We start from the raw sequence: 23195 nt of genomic DNA on the forward strand, positions 1-23195 counted from the left end.
ATGTATATAGCACTTTAAGAAGATCAAAAAGTTGGCGCCAAAAAGTTTTTAAATTACAAAGTATGTGTGTGTTTAACTGGTTCTGAGGAAGTCTGCCTGTTGCAGATGAAAACGCTAAACCAGTATTGTTTCGTGGAGCTCTCTGTGTGATTTTTACAAAATAAATTAACTCTTTATTATCCTGTTCGAGCTGTGGTTCTCTTCGTGGGCAGGCACATCGGAATTTTGTTCTTCAATACTCACAGAAACAACAGACTCCTTGTATCTGCCAACTTCCTTTACTTGTCCAAAGCATTTAATATGGTTAACCACAATCAACTCCTTCTTTCACTAGCAATTCTAAACCTTACCACCCCTGCCATTTCCTGGTTCAAAAACTACAAAGAGGGAAGGAAACAAGCTGTTATGTGGCAAAACCAACTCTCCCCCTCCCTACCAGTCTCCCTAGGAGTATCCAAAGGCTCCATCCTGGGGCCACTTCTTTTTACCCTCTTCACCAATCAGCTCCCAAACAGTATTCCTAAAGCATCGATAGTGCAATATGCAGATGATACTACCATAATCTGTGCAGCCAAATCAATTGACATCCTTCACTCCCTAACACAAGAATGCTTTTCCCTAGCAGAAACTTGGAATACAAACCAAAGGGTCATTCTGAACCCAAGTAAAACAAAGCTAGTACTCTTTAGCTCCCACAGAGCCACACCTCCCACTGATTCTTTCTTCATCTCCTCCTTTAACAAGACCACATTTCCCCCCCAGAAGTCATACCAAACTCTTAGGGGTTGAAATAGATAATTACCTTAGATTTGACCTACATAGTTCTATAATCATTAAAAAAGTACATAAAAAACTTGGCCTACTGTATCGCAATAATAAATTCCTCACTGACCCCTTCAAAACTACAATAGCAAGGACTCAACTACTATCCACCTGACTTTATGCCTCCCCCATGCTTACAAATCTCCACAAATCTGACATAAACAAACTTGATAGTTGTTATAAGATTCGCTACAACCTTTCCCATCACAGCACATCACTGTGAATGCCTAAAAAGCTCAATTGGCTAGACCTACCTCTACTACTTCAACTCAATCAACTATCACTAGCCCACAAAATAATACATAACTCTGAAAACACCCCAGCCCTACAAAATCTTTTGAAATGCTATACAACTGCCAGGCCCTTGAGGTCTAGCACACAAAACCTCCTCAAAGTAACCAAATATAACAATGAAGCTGGTAAGTTTGTCTGCAGTCACTTTATAGCAAAAACCTGGAACTCCCTTCCTGCCCACATAACTGACAAAAAATCCCTATCACAGTTCAAGAAACTTGTTAAAACTCACTTTTTGAATTATTGACTGTGCTCATGTATCCCCCTTGGCTAATGTCTCATTAGAACACTTCACCTAACTTAAATAACTCTGCTAAGCCAACCAATCATAGTACTGTACCCACTTAGGACTGTTAATCTACTGCTTATCCCATCTCTCCAGGAGTTAGGGAAAACTACGCTAGCAATGCTGAGCTTTCCATAAGCAACTAAAATCAGAAGTAGACATATTGTAAATCAATTTGTTATCCTTCTCAACTAAAACTAGGTGAAGACATACAGTGGATCAATTTGTTATCCATCTCAACTATAGCCGCTGAATACCTCAACCTGGCTGCAGAAGCCATATCATCTGCTCTGTCGGAGATTTATTCTACGTCTCTCTGCTTTTACTCTGATAGTAAATCTATCACAGGAATCCTAAATTTAGGAGTATCTTCTAAAATTTAATATAATATTGTAGAGAACGAATGTATCCTATCTGTTAGTTAATATGTAGGTCAAAGTCTCTTCTATGGAAATTGTATGTCAAACGTCTGTCCTTAAAACTATGTTTTGTAAAAAAAAATGTTCTCTTGGAGCTTTTCTCCCCGGGACTCCACTGAAAACAGATTTGTAATCCAGCTGGACTCTCCCAGTCAACAAATCTAAAATGCATAAATAAATAAATTAGTAGTAGCCAGGCAGTAGCCATTCATGAGACTCATCATTCTTGTCAAGCTAATTCTTTATTTTTCAGTAAGTACTGCTTGATTTCTTTCTAACTTCAGAATATCTGCCTAAATACTTCATCCTTAAATGTTCAGGGTCTACATATTAGTTTCCCCTCAAGTGTTTGGCAGTGCTCTATACAGACTCAGACACTTTGAGTGACATTTGTCCTGAAAAAGGAATATATAAAGAAACAACTCCAGTACTAAGTAATAATGACCAGCCCTCCTGACATGTCTAAAAGTCAGTTCCCTGTGCATTCTCCTATTAACCTGGTGAACTTGGGCATTCTGAGGCAGTGTAGCAACTGCCTCATGTACACAGACAAACCTCACTTCTTACCTCCCAACACTCAGACCTGTGAGAAATACAGTAATATATCCAAACTGGAAGTCATGCACTCTCAATCCAAGACTGGAATAGCTGTTCAAGAGGCAAAGGTCAACACCTGCACCACACCAAATGCAACACATAGCCCTCCAGAAGACCCACCATCACAGTTCTCACATAAAAACAAAAACTACACACCCACCTTTGTGGAGGGTCTCAATAGAAATCTACTCAAACAGTAGAGACCTCCAAGGCAGAAATGCACTCAACCACCACAACACAGCACAAACCATAAGACACATAGCTCACGTACACAGTGTGCCCCTCATCCTAAGCCCCAAAGGCAAAAGAGCTTGCTCAATACACTAATCATAGGTGACTCAGTAGTGAGGCACACTAGGTTGAATAAGGAGAAGGTAACATTCAGCTGTCTATCAGGTGCCAGAATCTGACACATAACACATGCATTCAGGTCACTCCACAAGTACAAATATGACTCTGTCACTGTCCATATGGGTGTGAATGACCTGAGATGCACCTCCCTGGACTACATGAAAAGAGACTTGGAGGAGCTCTTGGATTATGAGGCCCTGGCAGGTATGACCCTTGCCCTGAGCATCATCTTACCATCGCCCTGAATGATGCTGCAGTAAAAGCAGAAAATGATTGAATTCAACAATTGGCTAAGTTTTTGGTGTCATTCTAAGGGGATCCAGTATCTGTCTACTTGGGATGACATGATTGACAGACCATGATGCTTTGCCAGAGATGGCCTGCATCTGTCACCTCTGGGTTTTCAGATACTGGTCTCTTGCCACCACTATAGTGCCTTTTTTAGGTGATGTTACAAAGGCCAAATTATGACTGTAACAGCTATAAATAAATGCAGTCTGAGGGTCATGCTGCTCAGCACTAGAAGTCTAAATCTCAAGATGCACTTGCTCGAAGCATTCCTCAAAATGGAGAACATCGACATTTGTGCTGTAATGGAAACCTGGTTTAAAGCAGCAGAAAGCACCCCTGCACTACCAGGCTATAACTCATTCCACACATTTTGGCCCCAGAACATGGACTGAAGCTCCAAAGGTCATGATATCTCCATATTCATAAACGATATGCACATCTCCATACTAGTAGCCCAACATAATGCATCTGAGATACTTCAGGTACAACTAACATTGGCTAAGACGGTGACTTAGGTCGTAACCTACTATAGGTCCCCAACCATGTCCCAAGACTCTCTGTCGAAGTTCTTAAGCACCCTGGAAACTATTAGGGTTCAAATTAACACTCTAATACTAGGTGACTTCAACTACTCCTCCATCAACTGAGAAAACTACTCATGCACCAATACACTGGCCCAACACTTCCTGGAATTCATCAATTCCAATGCCCTGAACCAGCTAATTCTTACCCCCACTAGAGGAAGCAACATCCTTGACCTGGTTATTTCTAACATGGGCAATCGTTGCTCTACACCAATAGTCAATTTCCCCCTGCTTAGATCCGACCACTAACTAATCACCATGGAAATCCACATCTCACCCACACCTCCACCCCCCCTCCCCACAAAGGTAAACACAATGAAAAACTTCTTCAAAGCTGACTTTGGGATCCTAAAAACAGAGGTGGCTAACTTCACGGCACCTTTGTCAATAGAAAATAGATGCATGACTGCCGAATCATACACCGATGCATTTTACGAATACGTACATAAATGCATGGAGCTAGCCATACCCAACAGAGCCAAAACGCTCTCCTCCAAAAAAAGGAAGCCAATCTGGTGGTCCCCTGCCATTAATAAACTTTACAACAGAAGGAAGAAACTATTGCAGAAAAAGGTGAAGTCCCAAGACTGGAAAAACTCCCTTATTAGCATCAACAAAAAGTTGAGATCCCTCATTAAAACCTCTAAAGCCAGCTATGAAGGCAGAAGTGTGGCAGACACTAAAAACAACCACAAAGCCTTCTATAGTTATATCAAGAATCTCCATGGCAATAACCAGGTTTTCTCTGAGTTACTGCACAATGGTACCTCCTATACTGAGCCAACAAATATTGCCAACATACTAGCCGACAGATTCAGTGCCAACTTTAGCCCTCTCTCCCCGCAAGAACCAATCATAGTACCTGAGGAATGCCAGGCACCCAGCATTACTGCAGCACAGGTTAAAGCTGCATTCTCTAAGGCCAAGAATACAATTTCAATGGGACCCAACAATATCCCTGGATATGAACTAAAAAGTGATCTGGCACCACATATGTATGCCCTGTTCAATCACAGCCTCACCTCAGGCTTTGTCCCTACAGAATGGTTCAAAGCTACAGTCATCCCTCTCCATAAAGGGGGAGCGACTACAGATCCTGGCAATTATCACCCCATTAGCCTGATGAGTCTGATATGTAAGGCTATGGAGCGCATCATCATGGACCTAATTATCAAGGATATAGGGAATCTCCAAACTCTAGATCCCACACAGCTTGGTTTTGTGAAAGGTAGATCATGCCTGCATATCCTGGTTGACTTCTTTGAGTCAGTCACCAGAGCTGTGGATGATGGCAAGGCAGTTCATACAGCCTACCTCGATCTGGCCAAGTGCTTTGATACAATTCCCCACTCAGGAATTATTGATAAACTCATCAAACTAGGCATCAACCCCTATATCACTAGGTGGGTTGCAAACTGGCTCACAGATAGAACACACAGTGTGAAAGTAGCTGACTCCAAGTCAGACTGCTGAACAGTCATGAGTGGAGTCTCACAGGGATCGGTCCTGGGTCCTCTCCTGTTTGGCATCTACTTCTCAGAAGTCCAGGCCAACACGGAAGGACTCTGGCTGACCAGGTAAGCAGATGACTCCAAGCTGGGAGTCATTATTAACTCCCCAAGTGATGTAGACATCCTACAGAAAGGCCTCACTGAGACCAATGACTGGTGTCGAAACCATGGCCTTAAGATTAATGCCAAAAAATGTGTCATCTTCCCCTTTGGGAAAAACTCAGTTCCCTCTAATTACCACATCGATGGGAGCCCACTGAACACTGAAGGCATTATAAGAGATCTGGGGACACAAGTTGACAGCAACCTCTCCTTCGACCACCTTATTGCCACTATGGTCAGAAAGTCCTTCTATGTGGCACATCTCATTACCAAGAGTTTTGCATCCAGGAAGAAAGAGGTCATCACCTCTCTCTACTCTTCCCCTCTCTAGGCCAGTCATGGAGTATAATGCCCCAATGGCATGTACCTCACTAGACACATGCAATAGCTGGGAAGACCAAAAAGTACCTCACAAAGAAGATCCTAGGCCTTAAATACATGTCCTACATGACAGACTCAAAAAAAACTCCAGCTATTCTCTGTCTCATATCATCTACTAAGAGATGATCTCTGCTTAACTTAAAAAGCCATGTCTGACCCAGCTCTGTTAGAAATGCTACATCTAAAGAAATCCCAATCCCTCACCACATGCTCAAGAGACCTTAATCTCATTACCACAATTAACAGAACATACTGGAGGGACAGGTTCATAACCCAGAGACTGCCCAGGCTATGGAACAGACTTCCCATACATGTCAAGCAGAGCACCTCGCTGACCATCTTCAAGAGAAATCTTGATGAGTGGATGGGAAATAGAAAGTTTACGGCGGGGATCACTCCAGTGGCTCTACTTGATAGAGGCACTGGGAACTAATGTTGGGTGGCATGATACTAGGGTACTTCTATGGGCTAGGCTTGTAAAGGCTCCAGGCCTATTAGGCTAGTACACACCTATGAACCTCTGAACTATAATGAATACCAAATAGCATACTATTGTGTGTGCTATGCACCCCACCACCAACACGATAACAGCACTTAATGTAGCTGTTAATGAATTCAGCCCACTGTTTCACATGACAACAAGAAATTCCTCTGTGAGCACATGTTTATTAAGATATTTACACAAATATGAAAACATATGCTTATTTGTATAGTTAGCTATATAAATAACACTGAGTATCTCTAAAGATGTGCAATTTGCAGTTCAAATATCAAAGACACTTTTCTTCAAGAACATCTAAAGTTTCACCTGATGTCTTGCAAATGTTTGTAAGTAATTTGTTTTTTGATATATTAAATACATGTGGAAATGTTCTTTATTTTAATAATTACTAACAAACAGCTAACAGTGTCTCAGGTATAATGTGATATAAATTAACATTGACAATGATTTTCCCTGACTCCCACCATGGCAATTCATTCCATATCCCTCAATAACATGTAGGGCTCTCAGCTATTAAAATATGAACATAAATATGAAAATATGAATAAGTGACAAATTAATTGATTAATTTCTCTACAGCGGGACATCCTAAATTAGCATATAATTTGGTGTTAATGAATTCAGTCCTCTGTTTCACATGACAATGACTACCTTAAAAAGCTTGTTCACTCTTACCTCTCTTCCAAATGGGAATGTTCTTGCTCCCACCCCTCCTAATCTATACACCACACCTCCCACTTTTCCACTCCACCTCCATTTTGTATTCCTTCTCTTACTCTCCTCCTCACTCTCCATACAGCCAAAAATCAAAATCAAGAAATAATAAAGCACAGGTTCATGCAGTGCCCTTCAAACAAGTAATGGGTACATAAAACATAAACAGAATTACAACTTAATTCAAAGGTACGCCAACCTGGATAAAAAAAAAATATTTTATTATATTCTGAAGTGTAAGGAGTTAAGTGCTTCTCTCACCATAAAACTGAGAACTGTACCTTTGATTTAAGTTTTAATTCTGCTTATTTTAATTTTTATGCAACTATTATTTACACTATTACCAAAAGTTCTCCGGTTCCACCAATAAGTGCCCACGACTGCCAAAAGAATGGTAAATCCACAGTTTATTGAGACAAACAAATGAACTGATACGACAAACCACTGTAAACATACACAAAAACAGCGAAATGCGATACAAAGTTAAGCGCTTTCAACCAAATCAGTTGGTCTTCATCAGAACTAAAGCATATAACTGTTACACTGTTTAAATAACTTTAGTGGCACCAAAACCATTCACCGTTCCTTAAAGTTGTATTAACCATTTGTTAACATTTAATGTATACATCCTTTATAATACCTTATAATACCATAAAAATAACAACAACATTTTTACACATAAACATTTTTAGAAGAATGTTTAAAAAATGTTTAGAAATGTTTAGAAAAATGCATATATTAAATTAAATTACTATAAAATAATATTGAAATGGTTTAAAAAAGTAATATAATATTTTCATATATTCTACCACTATAACATTGTAACTTTTCCTTTTACTCTTTCACCTTGTGAAAGCTATAAATAAATTATTATTGTTACTTGAACTCTATCAAATATAATAATAAAAATATATAATAATAAAAATATATATGCACATGGAAGAAGTAATGTGTATGCACATGGAAAAAAGACACATGGCATTAACTTTATAATTGCTCAATAAATACTAAATAAATAAATAAATAAGTATTCAGCTAAAAATATTTATAAATTCATATAAAATCATGTAAAAGTTATTCATTCTAAATTTACTCATAAACTCATAATAACTTATACTATCTTTAATAAATATATAACTAATACTAAAATCAGGGAAATCTATACTAATAAAATTATAATAATAAAATTATTCTTCTATAAAAAAACACTACTTTCATAACTAATTAATTATACAAATAGTTGATTTTATGGATATAACAATGATTTAATTGAAATGCATTCATTTAAACCTGGTGGAGTGGTGGCATCCATCCATATTTGCCACCATGTCTCTTTATATGCCAATAGACTCTTAAAATCACCACCTCTTGGGTCTATATCTATTATATCAAGGATGCTGAACTTAAATTGATGTTCATTTCCTTTACTTTCAATATGTCGATATAATGCATTCATTCTATCTTTAGTCTTAATACTGTATATATGGTCATAGATACAATTTTTAAGACATCTTTCTGTTCTTCCTACATAGAAGCTTGGGCATATGTCGCATTTAGCTAGATATACCACCATTTTGGTGTTACAGTTTCCATGTTTACACCTTATAATGGTGTTATGTCCATTCTGTAGTATTATTTTATTTTCCTGCGACATATGTCTACATTGATTGCAGAATCCACATTTCCTGCTTCTATTGTTATTGTTCATAAATCTTCTTTTCCTGTCAGTATTTCCATGCTCCATTAAAAACTTCATATTACTACCCATTTTGTAAATAAAATTAGGTTTAGTTCCCAATATTTTAACTAAACCCAAATCCGTACTAATTACATGCCAACATTTGTAAATTATTCTTTTAATATTATCTACTCCTATATTATATTGTAATATACAAACTCTCTGAAAATTGGAAGCTGGTTTGTTCTTGGCCATATTGTTGTCCAATTTATTGGTGAATATGTTCCCAGCTCCCAATAATGGTTTGTACTTGATGTTCCACTGTCCAGTAACATAGTCAATAATCTCATCCATCATTTCCTCAGGATATCCTCTTTGTGTAAAAAGTTTTTTAATAAATGTCAATTCAATTTTCATCTCATCATAGTCAGAAACCATTCTAGCTGCACGAATACATTGACCCTTAAACACATTATATTTAACTTTAGAAGGGTGACAACTAGAATAGTCCAAATAATTATTGGAAAATGTACTTTTCCTGTAAATTTTAGAGTAAACTTTACCTTCATCATAATATATATTTGTGTCCAAGTATGGTAGTCCATTTTTATTAAAAGAATATGTAAATTTAAAATAATCACTACTACTGTTAAGAAAATTGATGAATTGAAGTAACATGTCTTGTTCTCCTTCCCATAAAATATAGATATCATCCAAGAATCTGGAATAGTATTTTATGTATTGAAAATATTTACTGGGGTATAATAAACTGTCTTCCCAATTAAGCATAACCAGGTTGGCATACATGGGGGCACAATCTGCCCCCATAGTTACCCCCCTGGTTTGCCTAAAATATTCTCCCTCAAAGTAAATAAAATTATTATCCAGTACTATAGACATCATCTCTATTAGTAAACAAATGTCATCCCATTCTAGATTTGTGTGCCTCACTAAACTGTTATTAAAGGCCTCCAATCATTCCAGTTTTGGGATGCAGGAGAATAAGTCTAAAATATCTATTGTCACTATAATAGTATTGTTGTTCAGTATAGCATTGACAGGAAAATTAGATAGAAAGACCCACAAATCCTTGACCATATGTTTAATAATCGAATACATATCTTTTAACTGGACATCAATATACTTGCCCATAGGAAAAGTTTTAGAATAACTTCCAGAAACTATCGGTCTAAAGGGGGGGCTCCTTGGTGTCCTTGTACACCTTAGGTATGCCTACTAAAGTGGCTTCCTTTGGAAATTTTACCTTGATGAATTTATATGTTTCTTCTGTAATTCTACCATCTAATAGGTATTCCTCTATATACAAGTCAATACGCTGATAGGCTATATGCAACTCGTTCAAAGAGATCGTCTCATAATTCCCAGTTAAATATAATATATCATAAGTTTTCTTTATATACTGTATACTATCATATAGCACAATCCCCCCCTTTATCTGGTTTCATTATTCTGGTGTTATATTCATGTTTAATTTTGTAAAGTAGTTTCATTTCTTCATATGATAAATTGTAAGTGTTTGTTGCCTGTTTCAAATTATTGTATTCATGATATATTTCCCTTGTGGCTACTTTATCAAAGATATCTACAATGGGGTGGTTAGGTGGCGTAAAAGTACTCTTTGTATTTATCTGATTATTAACTCCCTTATCTATATAGATATAGTCCTTTTTTGGCATATTATTGAAAAATATTTCTAAGTTGATCTTCCTTATATATTTCTTAAAATCAATTAATACTTCAGTTAAATTAAATTTAGGATTAGGTAGAATTTCATACCTTTCTCAAATAAATCAAAATGAGCAGTCTCTATAGAAATATTAGAGTAATTATAAATGTTAAAATTATTGTAGGAATAAATATTCCCTTTAATCAATATGTCGTTATCACTGTTTCAACCTGTTTTATTTACATGTTTGTAATTATTATAATTTTTGTTGTTGTTATCAAGAGTTAAATCTACACATGAAAGCATTAATTTATCATTCTCAGTGTTAAGAAAAGAAGCACCATCTGATTCTAATAATACTGATTGTAAGCCTTTCTTCTGTAATAATTCTCTCTCTGATTGGATCTCTGATGCGGTTGACCTATGTCTCTTGGGTACCTCTGAAAAGCCTGTCTCCCGTATTGTCATCTTTCTCCATATCGGTCCTGAAAAGTATTTTTACTATTTTCACTATTATTGCACTTATTGTAAATATTGTGTTCTTGTAAATTGTCTTTTCGGGGACTGGGCCAATTATAGGCTATGCCTTTGTTATATTGTTCCCTGTCCCTTAACATTTTATTATTTTTTCATTGACACAATTTAGTAACCCATTTTTCAGCTTCTGCAAATTTCTTATTATATAATTTTTCCCATTCCATAAATAGTAAGTCATTGACAATACGTGTATTAAGTTTTTCACCTTCTTGTATCAACTTACTTAATCTTTCATCATTGTATTTGACTAATAATCGCATATAATTGTACCCACATTCATCAAAAAACACATTAAATTAATTTTTACTAGTATTAGTCAAATCAAGACCCATGGGTAACTTAAAACATCTCAGCCCCATGGGAACAATCTTGTTGTCTATACATTTCCATAAATACATATTATCTATTTTCAGTCCATTAATAGTCTTTAATTTCTTTCCCAAAGCATAAATCATACTTTTTAAGCACCAAGTCTCTGCCATGGCATCTACTTTTGAATTAATAGCAATATTCCTTCCATCCATTTTATCAATGTCACAATTAAAAGTTAAAAATTGATTGAATCGATTCTCTTTAGAATGCTCTGCTGAACAAGTAATTAATGGTTGCAAAGCTTTAGGTTGTGACATATATCCTTTACTGTTTTTGGTATTATGTTCAGTAACCGCTGCATACATCTTGGCTGGTTACACCTGCTTAGGTTTAGTGCCTATCCTTTTAGCCTCTAGGTCAATGTCATAAAGAGAAAAGTCAAAAGTAAAATCTGTCAAATTTATATTAGTGCTAGACAAAGGGGCAGTAATATCTTGGATGACATCTATATTTTATGAGAAGGAGAACAAGACATGTTACTTCAATTCATCAATTTTCTTAACAGTAGTAGTGATTATTTGAAATGTACATATTTTTTTAATAAAAATGGACTACCATACTTGGAGACATATATATATTATGATGAAGGTAAAGTTTACTCTAAAATATACAGGAAAAGTACATTTTCCAATAATTATTTGGACTATTCTAGTTGTCACCCTTCTAAAGTTAAATATAATGTGTTTAAGGGTCAATGTATTCGTGCAGCTAGAATGGTTTCTGACTATGATGAGATGAAAATTGAATTGACATTTATTAAAAAAACTTTTTACACAAAGAGGATATCCTGAGGAAATGATGGATGAGATTATTGACTATGTTACTGGACAGTGGAACATCAAGTACAAACCATTATTGGGAGCTGGGAACATATTCACCAATAAATTGGACAACAATATGGCCAAGAACAAACCAGCTTCCAATTTTCAGAGAGTTTGTATATTACAATATAATAAAGGAGAAGATAATATTAAAAGAATAATTTACAAATGTTGGCATTTAATTAGTACGGATCTGGGTTTAGTTAAAATATTGGGAACTAAACCTAATTTTATTTATAAAATTGGTAGTAATATGAAGTTTTTAACAGAGCATAGAAATACTGACAGGAAAAGAAGATTTATGAACAATAACAATAGAAGCAGGAAATGTGGATTCTGCAATCAATGTAGACATATGTCGCAGGAAAATAAAATAATACTACAGAATGGACATAACACCATTATAAGGTGTAAACATGGAAACTGTAACACCAAAATGGTGGTATATCTAGCTAAATGCGACATATGCCCAAGCGTCTATGTAGGAAGAACAGAAAGATGTCTTAAAAAATGTATCTATGACCATATATACAGTATTAAGACTAAATATAGAACGAATGCATTATATCGACATATTGAAAGTAAAGGAAATGAACATCAATTTAAGTTCAGCATCCTTGATATTATAGATATAGACCCAAGAGGTGGTGATTTTAAGAGTCTATTGGCATATAAAGAGACATGGTGGCAAATATGGATGGATGCCACCACTCCACCAGGTTTAAATGAATGCATTTCAATTAAATCATTGTTATATCCATAAAATCAACTATTTATATAATTAATTAGTTATGAAAGTAGTGTTTTTTATAGAAGAATAATTTTATTATTATAATTTTATTAGTATAGATTTCCCTGATTTTAGTATTAGTTATATATTTATTAAAGATATTATAAGTTATTATGAGTTTATGAGTAAATTTAGAATGAATAACTTTTACATGATTTTATATAAAATTTATAAATATTTTTAGCTGAATACTTATTTATTTATTTATTTAGTATTTATTGAGCAATTATAAAGTTAGTACCATGTATCTTTTTTCCATGTGCATACACATTACTTCTTCCATGTGCATATATATTTTTATTATTATATATTTTTATTATTATATTTGATAGAGTTCAAGTAACAATAATAATGTATTTATAGCTTTCACAAGGTGAAAGAGTAAAAGGAAAAGTTACAATGTTATAGTGGTAGAATATATGAAAATATTATATTACTTTTTTAAACCATCTCAATATTATTTTATAGTAATTTAATTTAATATATGCATTTTTCTAAACATTTCTAAACATTTTTTAAACATTCTTCTAAAAATAACCAAAAACAAATGGCAATTCTAAAGTCACCAATAAAAAAGTATATACAGAATGCCCAGGACCACGGTCCTAACTCCTTTGATATATTTTGAACCAGGTAATCCACAGGACGCCAAAAAAAATTAACGCTTTTATTCATTCAAAAACATAAATCACACGCATTTTTGTCCTACATACAGGACTTCATCAGACAAACTCCATTTCTTCATAAACAGTTTAAATAGTCTGTTTGAACTACTAATTAATTAATAATCCAATAAAATTCATGTCTTAAGAATCAAATTGACAAATCTCTTTGTGTCTCTCATGAATATTAATACCTATCTATAAAAGTATATATTCTTCTAAAAATGTTTATGTGTAAAAATTTTGTTGTTATTTTTATGGTATTATAAGGTATTTTAAGGGATGTATACATTACATGTTAGCAAATGGTTAATACAACTTTAAGGAATGGTGAATGGTTTTGGCGCCACTAAAGTTATGTAAACAGTGTAACAGTTATATGCTTTAGTTCTGATGAAGACCAGCTGATTTGGTTGAAAGCGCTTAACTTTGTATCGCACTTCGCTCTTTTTGTGTGTGTTTACAGTGGTTTGTCGTATCAGTTCATTTGTTTGTCTCAATAAACTGTGGATTTACCATTCTTTTGGCAGTCGTGGGCACTTATTGGTGGAACCGGAGAACTTTTGGTAATGCACCTATTATTTGTTTGGAGGGCACTATGTGAACTGTTGGTTTGTTATTTCTTACTTTGTAATACTACCTATTATTAGCTAATAAGACACTTGGTTAAAGAAGCCAGTCCTAAAAAAGATCTGGAAGTCATAAAGAGCTTTCAGTGCAAACTGTAAGGATTCAAAAATGCCATTATAGGCTTGAGTGAGTTAATGTGCAGTGATAATAGAGACATAAAGATCAAATTGCTAATAGATAATTCTGGCACATTGAAATCTAAACCAGAGCGCAGATATTTTGCTCTAATTATTTCAACAGTCTCTGGAACATGAAACTGCACCCCGGCAATGAAAGAGTGCAGTATTGATTCCTATAAATAAAGGATGGAAAACATCACTTCTTGAAAATTATAGGCCTATTAGTCTTACCAACATTATAAGAAAAAGGTTTGAGAGAGAGTTGGTCTTGTTGAAGTTCAGTTCAGATAAGCAAACATATCATGACATATATCAGCATAGCTTCTCTTCAAGAAAATTTATGATTGCAAAAATTGTTGGCTTCTACTCTAATGTAGTCAAAGCCTTGGATATGGATGTGAATGTTGATGTGGTCTGTTTGGGCATATACAAGGGTTTTTGACACATTCCCACATGATAAGATTACATATGCATTGTTAAAATGGAAATTTAATGGTTATGTTATAAATTGGATTTTTGACTGGTTAATAAATAGTTCTGCAAGTCTGACCATCATGAGATATAGAGCTACAGAATTTAAAATCTTAAAAGGTGTCCCTAGGGATCAGTTTTGGAGCCCTTAGTTTTATGCATTTATGTATTCCTTCCTAGTTAGTCATTAATGCTGAATAGGGGCATTTTCAGATGACATAAAGGCTGCTGGAGTTGTTAATTCAATGTACAATTCAAAAGTATTTGGATTCAATTATTAGATGGTCTAAAATAAATTAGATAAAATGTAATTTGTTGAATTCTAAGATAGTCCATATGGTTAAACATAATAACGTATATCTACACAGTTTAGCTGATACAATTGTATGGTATAGTCCACATTTGGGGAACTTGGAAATTGTTATCAATAAATGAAATGAAGCCTGATATGCATGTGAATAATGTATTAAAGAAGGTGTACCAAAAGTATACTATGATATCTGTAAGTTGTAGGAATTAATTAGTTATGTTTCCAATTTATAAAATAGCAGTTAGACCATTAATGGAGCATGACTATTTTTTATCTGTTCTAGTACAGTTATAAATAGGTTGAAGAGAGATCAAAACTTTTTTTATGAGACAGACTGGGTATCATAAAAACTTGTTCTATGAAAAAAGATTGAATAAATTAAATTTACATTCCATATATTAGCAGAATTTGAGGGGTGAGTTGACATGGGTTTTTAAATGCTTGAAAAACTATGAAATTGGTTGCCTTCTTTACATTTATTTTATTTTACAGGGTAAACACACTAGAAACAATCAGTCTTTGTTGATATTGAGAATATGAAATCAAAACTAGGAAATTATTTTTTTTCATAATTTAAGTTCCAGGAGATGGAATGCTTTAGCTTGGGAGTTAAGGGAAATTAATAAGCTAGATATCCTTATAAGAAAAATAGATTTATGGTATGAGGAAAGGGTAATTTGACCTAGGTCAAGATGGAGGCATGCCTACATTGAACTCTGGTGAGGTCTAAGTCCTGGTTTTAAAAGTTGAACCTTTAAAGAATAATAGCACACTATATTCAATCAAAGCAGTCACTATTTACAACTAACTGGACTGATGTGTTCTATAGAAAAATGGTGGAAGGAATCTGACTGGTTTTGAAAGGGAAATTGCATACAAAAATGTTTTAACATATGGATCTGGGCACAGTTATTATGGGGATATAAAGAAGGATAGCATTCCATAAGTACAAGATACTTAATTAAGATGAAAGCCAAAAATATAAGAAATGAAAACAATGACCAGCTATAACTTTGAAAACCAAAATAAACAAGCTACAGAGACAGTTTGAAACCAGTGAGAGACAAGATCAAGAAAACTTTTAAGAAAATGTATATAAAAATATTTAGCATAATAGGAAACCATTTTATAGATACATAACATGGGCAACCATTTGAGATGTCAGGGCGCACTAGAGCAATGGCTGAAAAAGCAGACTTACATATGTTAAGGCAAGATGGAGATGTACCAGAATCTTCTGTTTTCTCAGAGGTATATGATCTCAGAATTGGCACATATAAATTTCAGGGGTGTGATGGGCTGCTCTCTACATTGGGTGGTGCAATGTTGGGCTTGCCCCCTGCAGAAAAGAAGCTTAAAGGAGAAGGGTGATGTTTAAAATTCCCTGTTCTCCTAGATTTTGCCTTTTTTTTTTTTTTTGCATGTTGGCACTAGACATTTTGAGTGCTGACATTTCAATAGGGAGCCCATAACATATGGTAGGTGTAAAGACATACAAACTGATAAACTGTATAAATTCTAAAATTTGCTCTGAAATATGACAGATTACAGATATATTTACAAAATCTTATGCAAAACAGTTTGGCTCCACAACAAGGGTGATAAATTAGTCTAGTAACATCCACGTAACTTCAGATACTGAATTTAAATTAGACCATGTTGAAAAGGTGCTATGCAAACTGGACCCAAACAGGGTGCAAGACAGAGGCAGAGGTAGTAATAATGACATGAGAACTAACAGCATGAACTTACAATACAATTTTTCTGTTATTCACTAAGTCATTTAAGTATGGAGAGTTTCCTTAAGATTGGAGACATGCACTTGTTAAAACTCTCTTTAACGAAAAGTGGAATAAGACAAAATCAGATTCATACAGACTAAAAAGGTTTTTTTTGCTGTGGAAAAATAATGGAGAATGTTATTTTTGATACATTATTGTCAAAATTGGAAAGATTATGACTTAAAACTATATATCTGCATCCATTTGTTCAAAATGGATCTGTAACCACATGTAACATGATGTTTTATACCAGTATAATAACAGCTATAAATGAAAAATCATGTTATGATGTAATTTATATAGACTGAACTTCGGTCTGTGACAGGATCATACATAAAACTGATCAACAAATTAGAGCAAGTAGGTATTGATGTAATCTTGAAAAGAGTGATAGCTGCATGGCTTACAAATAGGACACGGTCAGTATGATACACCAATTAGACAGGTAAAATTCTAGGTTACAGTCAAGGTGTCCCACAGAACTCTGCCTTACACCCATACTTTTTTAGTTGCATCATTCAAATCTTTCTTTTTCATCTGAGGTATTCTACGGTCTAAATGCAGTTGACATGAAAATGAGTAAACTGATTAAAAATGTTACAGATAGGGCATGTCTGCAAAATAACGATTAAACTGTCCATTTAGGCACAGGAGAATAATGCACTGATAAATACATCAAACACTAAGTATACAATGTCTGGAAGACATAGACTGAAGGGTGAAAATTTAATACAGCACACAGTGATTGAAAGTGCAAATTCATATAAGGACCTGGGTGTACAGGTAGACCCAGCTTTGAGTTTTAATAATCATATCAGCCAATTGGTTAATGATAGTTATAGATGTACAGGTTGTATCAAAAGATTTAAAAATTCTAGGAAATCTAAAATTATAAAATCATTGCCTGTAAGCTACATTAGACCCAAACTAGAGAATGGAAAAACAATACAGAAATCTTATTTGAAAATAAACATGAGTAAATTGGAAAGAATACAGCAGAAATAAACAAAGGGCATCCATGGATATGAAATTTTAAGTTATTATGAAAGACTAAAATATCTGAATTTATACAGTGTCTTATACAGAAATTTAAGAGGAGACCTTATTTGAGTTTTTAGAACATTTAGAGATCAGTACCTCTGGGAATTTTTGGGGATATCAAAAAGTAGTAGAGAATCACCAGGCAACCTATGTAGAAAATTATATCAAAATGAGAGATGTACTAACTAGGTGTCCAAGACACTGACTGATGCTTTGAACAGACTACTAAATTATTTTAAAGCAAGTACTAGTTTAGATATTTTAAGAATGTATTAGATACCTGTTATGGGAATGACTGTTCTGGTATATTGGTAGACTGGAAGAGCATTTTTGCCCATGCCTGGAATATTTATATGTATGTAGCAGACTGTACAATGTACGATGTACAATGTATTATCATCGTCTGCTGGACCCATAACAGCAAAGGTTTGCTTGCAGCAGTACAGTTTTCCATTGCTTCACTCACTTCCTCTCTCTCTCTTTTTCTCTCTTCTTTACTTCTACTTTTACTCGTTTGTGTTTAATACCATTGTGCCTTACTTATAGGCATTTATACAACACCACTCCCACCTCTGCTTTTGGAAGCATCCCCTTGTATTGTAATCAATATCTCCTCAAGTGTTCTTAGATTCTCCACATTATTCACTATTTGCAAGAAGTGTTACCACTGTCACCAATTTCCCCCTTTCTTGATTGAAGTCCATGCCTTAATTTCCCTTCTTTCCTCTTTTCTCTTTAACAATAACCACTTTTATATATCTATCTATAGCTATATATATATATATATATATATATATATATATATGGATTCCTATTACAAGAATGAAAGTTCACTACTTTGAACTTGTAATAGGAAGCCACACTTCTGCAAAAGTTCACTTTAACGAAAGTGAACTTTTGCATAAGTGCCCTTCACCGAAAACACCGCAGCACAGTGGAGGACGTAAAAAACAAGCTATGTCCTCCAGTACGGTGTGATAGTCATGAAATTTAGGGTTAGGGCACAGTTTAGGATAAGGGGATAGTTAGTAAAGCTATCCCCTTACCCTAACCCATGCCCTAACCCTAAGGATCGTGACTATCGCACCATAGTGGAGGACATTGCTATGTCCTTCACTACTCTGCAGTCATCACAACCTTAGGGTTATGGCACGGGTCATGGTAAGGAGATGCCCCTATGGGCTATCCCCTTACTATGACCCGTACCCTAACCCTAATGTCCGTGAGTACTGCACGGAAGTTCAGTACGACACCCATTCGTTGTACTGAACTTTGCATAAGTGCACTTTGATTAAGTGCACATTCACTGCAGTGAGCATTCCATGCCCTATTTTGAATTAGTGAAAATTCGATCTAGTGTATGGAACCCATATATATACGTGTATATGAGTGCTTTCCTATAGTCCCAGGGAGCAACAGAAAAAAAAATTATGAATCCCATTATCAACTTTAGGAAATGATGCAGATGGCAGCAATCTCCCTCTTGATTCTTCTCCTAAATCGAGTAATTTCACCTACTTCTCTTACTCTTTCAGTGTTAGAACCTGCCACTGAAGTGCAGTGTTGGGGTATTAGGGGGTGGCTGTGATTGAGAGACTAATTAGTCATCTAGAAGGAGGGTTGACACAGACAAAGAGGTCTACTGGACTGGACTAAAGTTGATATTGTCTTCAAATTGTGAAACCTATAAGCTCTCTTGGTGCAGAGCGATAAAGCTTTGTTTATGACCCAAGTAACCCAGGTATGCTTAGTGGCTGCAATACCAACTTAAGCATGAGCAGAGAAAGAGAAGTGGCTTTGCCAGCTCGCTTCTCTTCAGGAAGGAGGGTGTGGGAGCACATGCTTTTGGCAAATGTTGCTACAATTGAATCTCTGCGAGAAACTGGTCACCCCGCTTGGTGTGCTGGCTTCATGATATGGTGGTTGTCCTGAAGGATTACCTCAGTTGAGGAAGTGAATGACATGACTACACTAATGCCCCTTGGGCAACAAACCCTGTGCATATTACTAGACAAGCATAGTGGGGTCAGAATCCTTAAAGCCAAAAATCTTAAGCCACTTCTGATGTCAGCCTGAATGATGTTCCTTCTTAGCTGAGTCTCACTGCAGAAGTAGAACAAATTCTCCAATTGACTCAGAGAGAAGTGGATGACTTTCAGACAGTGGGGACAAATAAACAGCCACTGCAAAGCATATGCTCTTAACATTTGAAATGTTTTGAATACTACTGATGTGATGAGACTGTCATCAGTCAGTTAAGTATGAGTTTGCATTTTTCAAAACTAAATATTTTTCTTCTACATGGCTTTACCATTAAAGCGGTAGTGGGGTTTAACTGATACTGGGATAAATTGCCTTTTGCAAGTAACTGCAGAATGATGGGTACCTAGTTCATTAGAGAGACTGTTGTATTGCACAGTGATGTCTTAGTTGTAAGATACCTATCTTACATTTCCAGAGATTAGGTTCAGTGCTGATGTCAACTCATTCTCTGTGAAGTTTTGTATATTCTCCTCACACCTGGATGGGTTTTCTCTGGGCATATTAGTTGACTGGTTATGCTAAATTGTCCATACATATGTTGCTTGGGAATGTTTCAACATAAGGAAAGACTTTAAACTGAATGCATTTCAGTTCAAATGAAAAGGCTAAAAGCAATTTTCTGCAATGTTTGAGTGTGCACTTTTCCATATTGTTGTGTAACCTCAGAGTTGACACATACACACACACACACGCACACACGCACACACGCACACACGCACACACACACACACACACACACACACACACACACACACACACACACACACAGACACACACACACACACACACACACACACACACACACACACACACACACACACACACACATACATACATTAGTTATGGGGGTGAGACAATGGTTGCTTTCATAATCAAAAGTGTTTTTGGCTTTTTCTTTCTTTATTTTTTTTGAACAAACAGCATTTTTTTAAACAACTTTATTGAATTATCACTTGTGACATAGGCACATTTATATTTATATAAAAGTAATCAAACTGTATTAACAATTTAAAATTAACATATATTATGCTTCACATATGGGGAGGAATACATGTTGAGAGGTATATGCCATCACCTGTCTGTGTCCAGTTGCCCAGCACATCACATGTACTCTCCCTCCAGCTATGCTGACATAGATGTGCAGTTTCTTTTCAATGCAGCTGATTCACACCAGACCTGGTGAAATTTGAATGAATATTTTTAAAGTGTAATACTTTGCAAAATGATATATTTGATGCTGTTAAGCACTGTATTCATTAGAGGTTTGGAGGTTATACTGTATTTATTTTATGCAACATTTAAAATGGGTTATACGAACGTTAGGGCCTTTGGTTATTTGGGGATGGATAGCAACTTGGGGATAATTATACCTTCCATTCTCCCAACATTTAATGGTTCATGCTATGCTGTTGTAAGGGATTACCTCTCCATATATGACACAACTGGCATATTCAAGTCACTCAATGCTGAAGCTTCAGAATGGGCAGTCAGTTGAACCATTAGAACTCTGAGTTCTTTTGAAGTCAGTGTTCTTGAATACAGAAAATCATTACATACTTATCATTGCAAATAAGGATTTTACTGCAACATAATCTCTACTGGAACACTTTCATTTTACAGGAAATTTGTCTTGTTTTGTTATTAGTAGTGGATATAGTTTACTTTTTAAAACAATGACCTTGCAAAGGGCACTAGCCATTTGTTTTCAAAGAACAAAATCTATTATCTCAAGGGTTTTCATGCTTTTGTGGTTAGAATAGTGTTTCTGTTTGTTTTTATACAATGTATAATGATATTTATACTTCTCATTTGTGCTTAAATTAATTTAAAAAAAATTAAATAATCCACAGTTTTTTACCCCAGATCATTCATCTCCATCTTTTAATTAACAACTAAATTCTTTACTGGAACCTTAGTTTGAGAGACAGCCTTACAGAACAATCTGCAAATATATAGAGCTGAGTATACTTTTCTGTATTATTCTGTATTATAGAGCTAAATTGTTTGCTTAGATATCTGTTGTATATATATATATATATATATATATATATATATATAGAGAGAGAGAGAGAGAGAAAACAGTATATATTTTTTGGCTTTATAATTTGCACATACCTCACATCTGTGTTGAAACTGTTTTTCCCCACCCCCCCCTCCTAGTCCTTAGTTGTAGTTTAAATTTGGTGGCTTTTGCAGTGCCCACCCCACTGTGGAGTTGATCTAAGACACTCCCCAAGGCCCATCTCTTTACCGCATTCTACCTAATTAACCCTTTCTGCACTTGCTTTTAGTCCTTTTTAATTTAATTACATTTTTTCAAACTGTGTGTGGACTAATATTGCTACATATTCAAGTGTGCCAGCTTGCACTGCATGAGAATTGTATTTACTGGGGGCGTGGCCAAGGATGAACACAGGATAGCAGCAGATTTCTTCAGCTCCACCAATTTCATTACATTGACAGGAATTAATTACTTAAAAAATTAATTCTTGAAGTAATTTTCTTTCTAAATATGTTTGTTTTATATAGTTCTTGAACTATATCTAAAAAAGAAAGGAAATCTTAATAATATTCCTGTCAGAAATTACTTTGGAAATTTTCCTGTCAGTTTATCAGTCTGAAATGAGTTCCAGTAAGACAAATTCTCAAGACTCCAGCATCAAGAAAGAACTTCAGTCTCTGATAATTATAGTCCAGCAACTTACTGCTAAGATGGATAAAATGGATACTAAAATAGACACTTTCATAGAAAAACTACAAAACAAATAGACTTGTTACATATGGACCTGCAACAACAGAAGATCCAGATGACAGGCATAGAAGAAGCTGTGAATGACATGGAAAATAAAATACAAGAACAGGAAATCAACATTGAGTTTCTGCTGAAACAAAATACACATTTACTAACAAAGCTGGATGACCTGGAAAATAGATCTAGGCGCAATAACATTAGGATTTTTGGACTGCCAGAAAATATTGAAGGTAACAATATTACTTCTTTTTTAACAACATGGCTCCCTAAAACGTTAGATTTACCAGAAGCATTCTCTTTTGGTATCGAAAGAGCACATAGATCTATAGCTAATACTAACTCTAACAAAAACTATCCTAGATCAGTTATAGTTAGATTTCTATCATCTTTTGATAAAGAGACGGTTCTTAAATCTGCTTGGGCTAAAGCTCCTGTTAAGTTTAATGAGACAACTGTGCATTTTGACAATGACTATTCTTCCATGGTAATTGCTAAAAGAAAAGTTTTTCTGCCACTAATAAGGGAGCTTAACAAAGCACAGTTTAAAACATACCTTCTGTTTCCTGCCAAGCTTAAAATCTTCCTTCCTGATGGTCCTAAGGTCTTCGATGATTTAGACTCTGCTTTACTGTTTGTCAAAGAAAAAG

This window comes from Protopterus annectens, chromosome 3.part1 (genome assembly GCF_019279795.1).
Source record: "Protopterus annectens isolate FY-2018-M chromosome 3.part1, PAN1.0, whole genome shotgun sequence".
Taxonomy (NCBI): domain Eukaryota; kingdom Metazoa; phylum Chordata; order Ceratodontiformes; family Protopteridae; genus Protopterus; species Protopterus annectens.